The sequence below is a fragment of the Myxine glutinosa genome, chromosome 9 (assembly GCF_964187855.1).
Source record: "Myxine glutinosa chromosome 9, kmMyxGlut1.1, whole genome shotgun sequence".
NCBI classification, from domain to species: domain Eukaryota; kingdom Metazoa; phylum Chordata; class Myxini; order Myxiniformes; family Myxinidae; genus Myxine; species Myxine glutinosa.
In genome coordinates, this window is record NC_136269.1 from 16,740,018 (window position 1) to 16,753,105 (window position 13,088).

Consider the following 13,088-nt stretch of genomic DNA (forward strand, 5'->3'; position numbering starts at 1 on the left):
TGGTCTTTCTGTCTTCTACCAACTCCTCTGCGGCCTTGCTCCCCCATCTCTCTCTGTGCTCTGTCCCCCAAATATTCCTACAGGTCGCACAAGATCTGCCAGCCACCCTCTGATGGTTAAACTGCCGAAATCTCGGCTCTCTGCTCACCTTCACTCTTTCATTCCTCTTTTCTCCCGCCTCTGGAACAAACTCCCACACTCACTTCAATCACACTCCTCCCTCCAGGTCTTTAAAACAGCTGTTCACCACCATCTCTTATCTTCCCCCATCCAAAACCTTGATCTTTTCTACCCCCACTAATTCACCCCAGATCCACCTTGTTTGAAATTCCAACTTCTTTCCTGGAAGTCCTGGCAGTGTCCATATGTTTTATACCTCTCCCACCCCCCCCCCCTTCCCATGCCTCCCCCCCAAAGCCCTCTCCCTCCCACAGTTCTCTCGATTTCTCCATGTCTCTCGGTCCCTGCTCTCAAATGTTGTGTTTGTGTCCTTCCCCCTCTCTCCCCATCTTGTCTACCGCTCCCGATGTTATTTGTTTTATGTGTCGGTTTGTCGGTTTGTCTTTCTGTGTGATTAATGTTCGCTCTTTCACGAGCCTCGATCTTGTATACAAAAAAAAAAACAAAAAAAAAAAACGTCGATGTATCGAAAACAAACGATCACAAACACCCTCTGTTTGTCCGTCTTTCACTGGTTACATTCAAATCGTTCAGCGTGTGTTTCAAGGTCTTTTTGTGGATTCACCATCTACATACTTTGGAGGTTTCAGTTCATGTACAATAAACACAATGGGCTATCTGTTCTCAAAGAGACGACCCTCGTGTTCCGCCATGATTCATTTTGCTCTGGAATTCATTCGGTGTGGGCGCGAAGTGTCGATGGACGAACGTGTGTCGCGTTTGCAAAGGTCGAGTGTACATTTCCCAACTCAGTGAGGGTGGATGGACCTCGTGCAGGATGAGCTTGCATCGGAGGTACTGTGGAGGCGGTGCTTGGCATGCGGAGGGGCGGAGCCAAGGAGGTGCAGCCAAGTGCGAGAGTGCGCAGCGCATTCAATCGGGACATTTTCCCCGGCGTGGACCTTCGGACCAGTGTTCGTGTTGACATCTTCCGAAGTCCGTGCTGCTCTCTAGCGACTTTGCATGTTGGGCTCTTCCTGTGAGGCATGCGGAAAGCAAAACCACTGGAAGGCCGTCTGTCTGTCAAGAGCGAGGCAAGAACAAGGCCGGCAGACAACCCACCCAGACACCAGAGGGCACAAATCCTTCGCCCGAAAGCCCATCCACACCCTGGGGAGAGATGAAGACCCCAACGGGGACTGCGACATGAGCTTCACCACCATCAAAATCCACAGCCAGACCATGGATTCCCGGCGAGAGACTTTCACCGACGGCCATTTCACTACCTGACCGAGCTGGTGTTCACTCCCTGAGAGTCAAGGTCGATACTCGGGCAGAGGGCAATACCTTGCGCCTTCGGATATACAGACAAATGTATCCCCAAAATGTCGACTCCTCTGGGCTGCCGCTACCTGGCCGTATTCAGGAGAAATCCCAGGCTAATTACCGTGTGGCTCGTTTCTGCTTACAGCGATTTAAGCAGGACGACGATGAAACTATGGACAATTTCATTTCCAGATGTCGCCAGCAAGCGAACAAAGGCAAGTTCAAGACCCCCGAGGTGGACAAGCGCATAATAGAACAGTTCATTGCGGGGACGTGGCATCAGGAGCTACACAAAGAGCTCCTTGCGAAGGATGACTCCCTCACGCTGGACCAAGCCCTGGAAATAACTCGGGCACATGAGGCCTCTGTCACTCACATGCAGCAATTTACCGTTTTAATGAACAGCACAGCAAGCAAAGCAACGTCACCCGACCTCATATCTCTCATCCGGCCTCCCCAGCCCCCGCTCCTTCGCCTAGGCCACGCCCTCCGCTCACTTCGCCTAGGCCATGCCCTCCACTCACTTCGCCTAGGCCACGCCCTCCGCTCACTTCGCCTAGGCCACGCCCTCCGCTCACTTCGCCTAGGCCACGCCCTCCGCTCACATATTCATATGACAGTGGGTGAACTGTAAGGTATCTCGACAAACTACGATCAATTGTAGTACACGTTTATTCACTCTGCCGATACAGGCCCGATTAACTGCAGCGCCATCCGAGCTGGGGCGTAGGGATACCATGCAGTCCCGGTGTAGGGATACAACGGTGAATATTTGCAGCTTCATACATGACATCCTCCCCTTTAAGTCCAAAATTACCAAGAGGAATACGTGCTAGATTTCAAGAATTGACATTTCAAAAGCAACATTTCCAAAACATGTGAAAATATGTGTGCAAACGATTATGAGAATAATGAAAATACGTGAAAATAGAACATGTGTGACCGTGAAAATAGAACATGTGTCACTGTGAAAAAAAACATCTTCAAAGATTCAACCGGTCGGGTGCTTTTCTCTCATGCATTGAGCGTCGCGGTGTACCAGTGGATACAGAGTCCGAGGTGATTCATTTGGTCTCCACGAAGGGTGTAGCGTTCGCAGAGGTTTTCGGGGCATCCGAGCTGGCTGGAGCGGCCACGACGATCTCCGGCAGTGGCGGGTCGAACTGTTGGTCTGACTGTGACGATGCTGCAGGCTCTATCGACTCACAGTGACGGTAGGTTATGTGGTCCTGATGTCGACAAATTTCGCGGCCGTCCTGCAGGTGAATCACACAGGACAGTGGACCTGGCTTCTCGATGATGTCCCCCGGTAGCCACATCGCACCTGCACCAAAATTTTGGGCAAACACTGGATCTCCAATGTTGATACATCGACTGTTGGACGTCTTATCGTGCACCAACTTTGATTAAGCTGGCTCTGATAAACATTTGATGATATGTCTGGTTTGAGATTGTCAAGTGTCGATCTCACGTGTCGTTTCATCAATAACTCAGACGGAGCTGCACCGGTTGTTGATTGTGGCGTGATGCGGTATTTGAACAGGAGACGAGAAAGCTTTGTTTCCAGGATTCCCTCCTGAAGTTTCTGCAATCCGGATTTGATGATTCCCACGGATCGTTCGGCCAAGCCATTTGAAGCCTGGTGATGTGGGCTGACAAACTTATGTTTGATGCCGTTCCGACGTGTGAACTCGGCAAACTCGGAACTGGAAAAACACGAACCGTTATCACTCACGATCATCCTGGGCAGACCATGAGTGGCCAAACAGCGTCCGAGTCTTTCGATGACAATGGCTGACGTAGTACCACGCGTCACATAGGCATCAATCCATTTTGTGTGCGCGTCCGTAATTATTAGAATCATGCTGCCGTTAATAGGCCCGGCATAATCGAGATGTAGGCGATGCCACGGTTCGCTGGGCCATTCCCAGGGATGCAGTGGCGCTTTCGCAGGTGTATTCCGGGTGCTCTGGCAGGGGTAACATTGTCGAACATGATGTTCGATATCAGCATCAAGATTCGGCCACCACACAGTTTCTAGCGAGTGACTTCATCTTCACAATCCCGGGGTGACAATCATGGATTTCATCCATGACCCTGGAACGCAGATTTTTGGGGATCACGACACGACATCCCCAGAGTAGGCAACCATTTTCCACGCTGAGTTCGTTTTTACGTGCTTTAAAAGCCGCAAAATCTGGGTCACCCCCAGGTAGCAAATGCCATCCAAGCTGTACAGCCTGGACAGTTCTGGACAGAACGGGGTCTCGTCGAGTACGAGTGCGGATCTGGCCGGAATCGACAGCACAATCTTCCAGATGATCCATCAGTGCGATAATGGATCCTGGTGTAGGCGAATCGTCAACAGATTCTGGAAGGGGTAACCGACTCATGGCATCTGCATTTGTGATAGACGAACTGGGCTTATAACATATGGTGTAGTCATAAGCAGCGAGAAACAGGAACCATCGGATGATCCTGGGCGGTAGTGTGTCAGACGTCGCCTTAGTTGGACCAAACAGACTGGTTTTGCTGATGCCGAAAACGATTCCCAATCCTTTCTTGTCAAGTTGGGAATAGTTCTTCTCTGCTGGGGACAACGTTCTGGATGCAAATGCAACCGGTCTTTCCGTACTGTCAGGCATCACGTGTGATAATACACTCCCCACTCCATACCGACAGGCATCGCATGTCAGCACAAGATCCTTCTCTGGATCAAAATGAACGAGAACATTGGACGATTTGAGCAGATCCTTAGAGGTCTGGAATGCTGATTGTTCAGTAGACCGCCAGCTCCAGGAGACTCCTTTCCTCAAAAGCCGATAAAGGGGGCCCAAAACGTTGGTCACATTCGGGATGTAACGACCATAGAACTGAAGCAAACCGAGGTATGACTTCAATTCGGTCACGTCTCGTGGAGCAGGAGCATCCTTGATAGCTCGGACTTTCTCATCTGTCGGGTGTAGACCCTCGGCATCAATCGTATGACCCAGGTACGTGACTGATGGCACCATAAACTTGCACTTGTCTCGACGCAAACGTAGGCCGGAGTCCGAAATCTTCTTCAGAACTCTATCCAGGTTTTGTAGATGTTCCGCGTCCGTACGACCAGTAACCAGAATATCATCCTGGTAACAAACGACGTTGCGTTCGGCGGCAAACAAACTGTCCATGACACGCTGATAAATTCCAGGTGCAGATTTCACTCCAAAACTGAGTCGGTGGTACCTGCACAACCCACGATGCGTGTTGATGGTAAGATACTGTTTCGAATTCTCGTCCAAGCAGAGCTGTGGATAGGCGGATTTGAGATAGAGTTTCGTAAAAGTCTTGCCTCCCGTGAGACGAGCATAGAGGGTCTTCGATCCTCGGGATTGGATATTTATCCAATGAAGAACACTTGTTCACGGTCATTATTATATATAATCTCCACATATGCGGATGGACTGGTCCGATTTTATGACCGGAACGATGGGTGCCGCCCATTCGGCACACTGGATTTGCTCGATGATCCCCAGATTTTCAAGATGAACCAGTTCCTTGTCAATCCGCTCCCACAGGACGAAAGGGACTGGGCAAGCTCTGCAAAATATAGGATTGGCATCCCGGTCAACACTGAGTTTAGCCGTATGTCCTTTCAAGGTTCCAATCTCATCCTTGAAGACATCCGGGTACGTATCCAGCACATTTTTGAGTGTGTATGCTGCGGTAGGAGAAACGTTGGCTGCCCGGAGTTGATGAATGCTTTTCCACTTCAGTCGAATTATGCTCAACCAGTTCCTGCCGAGTAAGGAAGGGCCCTTTCCAGGAATGACGATCAGGGGTAGGTGAAACTCACGGTTATCGTAGCCCACCGTGACGTCACATGTAACGCAGGGAACAATCTTCTCACCTGTATAGGTGGAGAGTCCATAGGTAGTAGGTTTCAGATGAGGTCGGTCAGCATCACTCCACAGGTTTGTGAAAACAGCATGGCTGATGAGCGAGACGGCCGCACCAGTGTCGACCTCCATTTGCAATGGTCGTTTGTTGACGACAACAGTGGCAAGAAGAGGGTCCCACCTATGGTGAGAATCAATATGAAGCAGGTCATACGATTCTGAGTTGTCGGAAACAGAGCTCACCTGGTCAAGCTCAGGTTCCTCAGAACCGATAAACTGATGAATCTTCTTGTCAGCAGCTTTTCCTTTTCCCGATTTGTGAGTGATGCAAGCTGGAGCAATATGGCCAGTTTTCGAACAGAAATGGCAGGTTGCATCTTTGAACCGACATGTCTCCGGAGGGTGCTTTCCGTTGCACCGTAAACATTTGTTGTGGGTTTGAGACTGCACTGGCTTCTGACGAGGAGCCTTGTTCCAACGTTTTGGCTGAACATGATCCAACCGATTCACAGCAGGGCTGGTACCAGATGAGCGAGTGGCACCGATGCTTGTGGCGTTGCGTTCAGCACTTTCCATGGAAATGGCGGTGTCTCTGGCATTTTGGAACGTCAGTCTTCTCTCAGCAAGCAGGCGTCTACGAGTGCGGTCATCGGACATGCCAACCACCAGCAAATCACGGAGCATGTCATCGATCGTGTCCCCAAACTCACACAGATGTGACAGTTTTTTGAGGTGTGCAATGAAGTCTACGATCGACTGACCTTGCTGCTGTCTGCACATGTAAAAATTAAACCGACACAGGATGACTGAAGGAGATGGATTGCAATGTTCCTTCAAAGCGGCCTTGAGCTCTGCATACGTGAGCTCCTGAATTGTCCGAGGCCGAATCAGGTTTTTAACGAGTGTGAACGTCTCACCCCCGCAAACGGACAGGAAGACGGCCTTCATCCGGGCTTCGGTCGCGATGCCGTTCGCCTCAAAGTAGAAAGACAACCGCTCGGAATACGTGTCAAAACCCCCCCCCCCCCCCCCCCCCCCGTGAGGGTCGAATTCATCGATATGGCCGAAAGAAGTCATGGCCTAGATGTTTATCCTCGTCGCCATGTAAGGTATCTCGACAAACTACGATCAATTGTCATACACGTTTATTCACTCTGCCGATACAGGCCGATTAACTGCAGCGCCATCCGAGCTGGGGCGTAGGGATACAATGCGGTCCCGGTGTAGGGATACAACGGTGAATGTTTGCAGCTTCATACATGACATGAACTCAAGCGACAAATGTGGGTGGGGACCGGCAGCTGTCCAACCAATGGGTGCACAATGCACATTTTAAAAAATCGAGCCCCAACAATAACCACCACTAAAACAACCGAGCAATCGCAGTTGAGCTCTTGCGGACCAGCGACACGTCGCAGGTAAAAAAAACAACTACAGTATACCCAAAATGTCATAAATTACGAATCTGCACTCTATAAGACTTGAATATTGAACTCGACACATCATATGTCTAACTCGGTATGAGCATGTTGTACTGACAATACTTTTGTCATGTCCGATTGCCGCCAGGTGCTCGCTGTCTCTATATTTGTTCGGTGTGATGCAGCCATGACGGTGTAGTTTGTGCAAAAATTGTTTTTTCGATTCAACCGCTGGTCTATGCATTAGTCCGACTATTTACCTATTTTCGCTGTCATCATTAGTTAAAGTTATTGCAGTTTATCTTCTGAGTGCATATTGTCTGAATCCAAACATACCGCACGTTAATCTAACTCGAAGTACCGAGGTCGGAAATCCAGCAGGTGTGAACAAAGGTGAAGGACGGGGACCTTTCTTGGTGCACGAGCGTCTCAGGTTGTGCGATTCGAACGAGATTGGTTTCACTGGGTCTTTTCGCGTACCGGTATGTTACTTTATGTTGTTATAAACACAGGAGTTACTTCCCTGTCAGGGACCATGTAGAGGAGGGCCGGTGTGATGACTAACAGTAACACCATTGCATTGTCATTGACAGACTTCTTCAGCTCGTTTCAATGATGGACTGGTTTCTGGGGAAGGCAGACAGTTCGTGTCCTTAAAAAAAAAAAGTACAGATGTCTTTCCAATGGTTGTCAAATGTTCCAATGCTTCTCACACTCTGTATATGTATATGTAAAGTGTATATATATACATATATTATATACACATATATGTATATTGTATATACTGCATATGTATATTGTATATACTGCATATGTATGTTGTATATACTGCATATATATTGTATATACTGCATATATTTTGTATATACTGCATATATATATTGTATATACTGCATATATTTTGTATATACTGCATATATATATTGTATATACTGCATATATATTGTTGTGGATATGAGGATTGTGTTTTTTTTTTTTTTTATTGCTTTATTGTGGACCCTCCTGCCTCCAGTTGTGTATAAAGGTCAAAGGTCGTTCCGTAGTTATTTCATAAGCACCCACAGCCAATAATAGATTCCCTCCTTGTTGACAGTTATTTCCTTATTCTGTGTAGTAGGCTAAGGATTTGTCTTCCATTAATTAATACTCCATTGCACCGAATTCAGACAAGGTAGATTCCCTGCACAATCCCCTTTCCTCAGTTACCAACTGCATTGAGCGGTTCGCTGAATTCTGCTGCCGCTGTGGGTTGTTGTTTTCGCTCCGCGACTCCATTAGCCACGAGGTAGGCTCGGAGAAGAAGGGGGAGGAGCTGCCGAATCCTGGGCGTGCCCGCCCATCGTCATCAAGGGTGGAGCGAGAGGGCCCGTGCCGACCAATCAGGGCCGAGGCGAGCTCACCGATGGGCGTGTTCTAGCGGCCGGCGGCTTGATCGCCCGCGGCGTTATAAAAAGCGCGCGCGGAAGCCGTTGACAGAAGCGAGGGGGAAGCCTTTGACACAAGTGCGCAGGAGTGATGAGGAGGAAGCCTCTGAGAGAAGTGCGCGAAAGAAGTGAGAAGGAAGCCTCTGAGAGAAGTGCGCGGGAATGATGAAAAGGAGTCCTGAGAAAGCACACGACGTCCCCACGGCAGCAGTTTGAACCACCGGAGCTTGAACCACAGCAGCTTTGAACCATCGCAGCTTTGACCGCCGCAGCTTGAGCGTTGACGGCACGTTGCTGTTGAGGAAGGGTGGTGGCTGCTCCCTCCCGACCCGGCCGTCCTCTGGTCCGAGCTGAACCTTCCTCCCGGTCCAGCCAATCGTTCCTGCCTCCATTCCCCATTCGTGTGAGTCCGTCTTTGTTTGTTCTGTCCTGGGTTAAGTAAGACTGCATAGGCAAACTAAGTTTCACTGTGTCCTTCTGGTCCGTCCCTCTGTCTGTCTTTATTTTATTATCCTTCTTTCTCCTTGGTTACTTTTGGTTGTAAATACAAATAAATTATATTCGTATTCCCTACTTCTGTCTTCCTCTTCTTCACATCCGTGTCGCCTTTGTCTTTTCCCCATTGAATATCTGTGGCACGATTTGGCCCACGTTTAAGGAATCGGGTCTTAGTCATTGTAAAAATGGTACGGGCCGCGGCGCCATCCGCTCGGCAAATTAACATCTTATCCGCGGTCCGTAACAATATATTGTATATACTGCATATATATATATATTGTATATACTGCATATATATATTGTATATACTGCATATATATTGTATATACTGCATATATATTGTATATACTGCATATATATTGTATATACTGCATATATATTGTATATACTGCATATATATTGTATATACTGCATATATATATTTTATATACTGCATATATATTGTATATATTGTATATATATTGTATATATTGTATATACTGCATATATATTGGATATACTGCATATATATTGTATATACCGCATATATTGTATATACTGCATATATATTGTATATACTGCATATATATTGTATATACTGCATATATATTGTATATACTGCATATATATTGTATATACTGCATATATATTGTATATACTGCATATATATTGTATATACTGCATATATATTGTATATACTGCATATATATTGTATATACTGCATATATATTGTATATACTGCATATATATTGTATATACTGCATATATATTGTATATACTGCATATATATTTTATATACTGCATATATATTGTATATATTGTATATACTGCATATATATTGGATATACTGCATATATATTGTATATACCGCATATATATTGTATATACTGCATATATTGTATATACTGCATATATATTGTATATACTGCATATATATTGTATATACTGCATATATATTGTATATACTGCATATATATTGTATATACTGCATATATATTGTATATACTGCATATATATTGTATATACTGCATATATATTGTATATACTGCATATATATTGTGTATACTGCATATATATTGTGTATACTGCATATATATTGTGTATACTGCATATATATTGTATATACTGCATATATATTGTATATACTGCATATATATTGTATATACTGCATATATATTGTATATACTGCATATATATTGTATATACTGCATATATATTGTAGAAACTGCATATATATTGTAGAAACTGCATATATATTGTAGAAACTGCATATATATTGTATATACTGCAGATATATTGTGTATACTGCATATATATTGTATATACTGCATATATATTGTATATACAGCATATATATTGTATATACTGCATATATATTGTATATACTGCATATATGTTGTATATACCGCATATATATTGTATATACCGCATATATATTGTATATACCGCATATATATTGTATATACCGCATATATATTGTATATACCGCATATATATTGTATATACCGCATATATATTGTATATACTGCATATATATTGTAGAAACTGCATATATATTGTATATACTGCATATATATTGTATATACTGCATATATATTGTATGTACTGCATATATATTGTATGTACTGCATATATATTGTATGTACTGCATATATATTGTATGTACTGCATATATATTGTATATACTGCATATATATTGTATATACCGCATATATATTGTATATACCGCATATATATTGTATATACCGCATATATATTGTATATACCACATATATATTGTATATACTGCATATATATTGTATATACTGCATATATATTGTATATATATCATTCCACTTCCGGTCCGGTATGAAGAGGACGCAGGCGTCACATGCTCGCCGCTTCTTCGACCGGGCCACTGTCAGTTGCTTGCTTTTTTGGTGGTCGTGTGGATTTTTTTGGCAATTGAGTCTGCCCTCTGCATAGCCCCGGCTCTGCTCCCTGCTTCGCCTGCCCGGCTCCTTCGCCTGCTCGCTGTTTCCTCGGGCACGCTCTCGTGGGTTGTGACCATCGCAGCGGTTTGGTGGCGGTTTCCCGCCGTGATCTAGATTTGTAGCGGCGGCGGTCGATTGCCGCTGCATTTACCGCTTTGCTGTGATCAACCTTGGCCTCGTGATCGTCTCTTTGCTCCTGCCTGCCCTCTGCTTGGTCCCGGCTCTGCTCCTGGCTTCACCTACCTGGCTCCTTCGTTTCCTCGGGCCCGCTCCCGTGGGTTGGGACCATTGTTTCACCTCCTCAACCTTGGCCTCGTCTCGTCTCTCCGCTCCTGCCTGGCATGGCTCTGCGGTACTCCGCCGCAAGGCTCCTTCTGCTCAATACCCGCTCCACCCCATCATGCATCTCTGCCATCAAATCAAATGGACTCCTCCGACGACCCAGGTACATTCACCGTGGTTCCGGTCGTAAGTTTGTATATTTGCAATCAGGTCACTCCATCCCCGTCCTCTGGTCGGCTCAGCGCACTCCCACTCATTGTCCCAGCGCACCTGGTCACAGCAACGCACACGATCGCACCTCCTGCCTACGAACCCTGGCTAAATCACCTGAATTCATCCCTGCTGTTCAAAACAACATCAAGCTCACCCTGTTCAACACCCGGTCCCTCAACAACAAATGCGTCATCCTGAACGAATACATCCTGGATAACAAACTGGACTTTCTCTGTCTCACCAAAACCTGGCAACAACCTCTGGACTACTACACACTCAACCTCACCACACCCAATGGATATTCCTACGTCCATAAACCACGCTTGGAGGGCCGAGGTGGTGGAATTGCCATTATCCACCGTCAAGACATCAGGACCAGCCTCATCCCCATCGCCTCATCCTCATCATTTGAACACCTGGCTTTTAAACTCTCTGGTCACACGCAGTCAGTCATGGCTGTCGTCTACCGCCCTCCCAAACCACACCCATCATTCCTGTCTGACTTCTCCTACTTTCTGACCCAGCTATGTTCCCTCTCCCCCTCAATCCTCCTCCTTGGTGATTTCAATATCCACATGGACTCCACTGACTCCACAATAACCACTGACTTCACTGATTTACTCACCTGCTTTAACCTCACTCAACATGTCGACTTTCCGACCCATATCCGTGGTCACATTTTGGACCTTGTCTGCTCCACTGGATTAAATTTGCACCATCTCTCTGACTCCGACCTCACCCTCTCTGACCACTTAGCTATCACTATGACCATCAACATCCCCACCCCAACACCAAGACATTATCGCACTATCACCTTCCATCAGCTAAACGCTCTTTCACCTACCTCATTCTCATCCACCCTCTCTGAAAAAATGTCCACTTCTCCCTTCGTTGACCTCCACACCCCTTCCGACCTCACTGACTACTACAACCACACTCTCTCCTCCTGCCTTGACCAGCTTGCGCCTGTAAAAACCAAAACAGTTTCTTTCACCCATTCTGCTCCCTGGGTTACCCCCGAACTCCGCCTGATGAAAACTCGTGCTCGCCAACTTGAAAGACTCCGCAATAAAACAGGTCTCACAGTTCACTCCGAAGCCTACAAGGACCACCTACAACACTACAAAGATGCCCTCTCCCACGCCCGCTCCGCCTACTACTCTCAAATTATCCACTCTGGCTCCGGAAACCCAAAAGCACTCTTCTCGACAATAAACAAACTCCTCCGCCCCCTGAACACCACCACCCAGTCATTCACAGTAGACAACTGCATCTCCTTCCTCTCTTTCTTCCAACGCAAAATTGACAACATCTACAACAGCTGCGCATGCGCAAGATTGGAGGTCTCGTCTCTTCAAAGCTGTCCATGCACGCTCGCTTTCGAAGTTAAGTAACTTTTCACAATTGTGTTTTTGTCGAAACTGGTCTTGTATGTACCTATTGGGGTGTCTTTAATAGTATTCTTGGCGTTGGATTTTTGTACCTGTGTACAGAATCGTCGGTCTTTCTCATCGTTTATTCTGAGGCCTAAGTGTAGTACTAGGCTACTGTGTCCAACCTTGGCTTTAGGCTTTGTTTTTGTCTCAGCGGTTCTCCGATCACGCTGAAATTTTTTTCCGGTCTCTGTTTTCACGGTCTTTTCATCCCATACTTCCTTGTTTTAAAATCTCAAAAAAAAAAAAAAAAAAACCCCAAAAGCATTTCCTTCCGTTTTTATTCGTTTATTCGTTCTGAGTTGTTCGTTCGTTCATTCTTCGACCACGCTGTTTGTGATCACGTTGTTAAAAAATGTCATCTGAACCCTGAAGACCTGTATTCTGTCATATTCTATAACACCTTTTTCTTCTTCTTCTATAAAAGGATGCTTTCGACTTGCTCACCAAATCCATTCATTCCAAAAAAAAATTCCATCTCTTATAGTGCATCTTTCATTCATTCCCTAAACTCTCCAGCACTCCATCCTCCCTCCAG

At 46.0% G+C, this 13,088-nt stretch overlaps 1 protein-coding gene across 9 annotated transcripts in view; it reads left to right on the forward strand.

Annotated features, from left to right (window-relative positions):
• The first annotated feature begins 7,066 nt into the window (after window positions 1-7,066).
• LOC137416354 (uncharacterized) overlaps window positions 7,067-13,088 on the forward strand; it is a 75,406-nt gene continuing 69,384 nt past the window's right edge. For 4 of the 9 annotated variants that reach the window (XM_078784129.1, XM_078784127.1, XM_078784126.1 and 1 more), the window contains exon 1: window positions 7,079-7,230. The gene's annotated coding sequence lies outside the window, so the exon portion shown is untranslated. Of the gene's footprint in view, window positions 7,231-13,088 lie in introns of all 9 variants that reach the window. The other 5 variants (XM_078784130.1, XM_078784128.1, XM_078784132.1 and 2 more) reach the window with 3 other exon arrangements.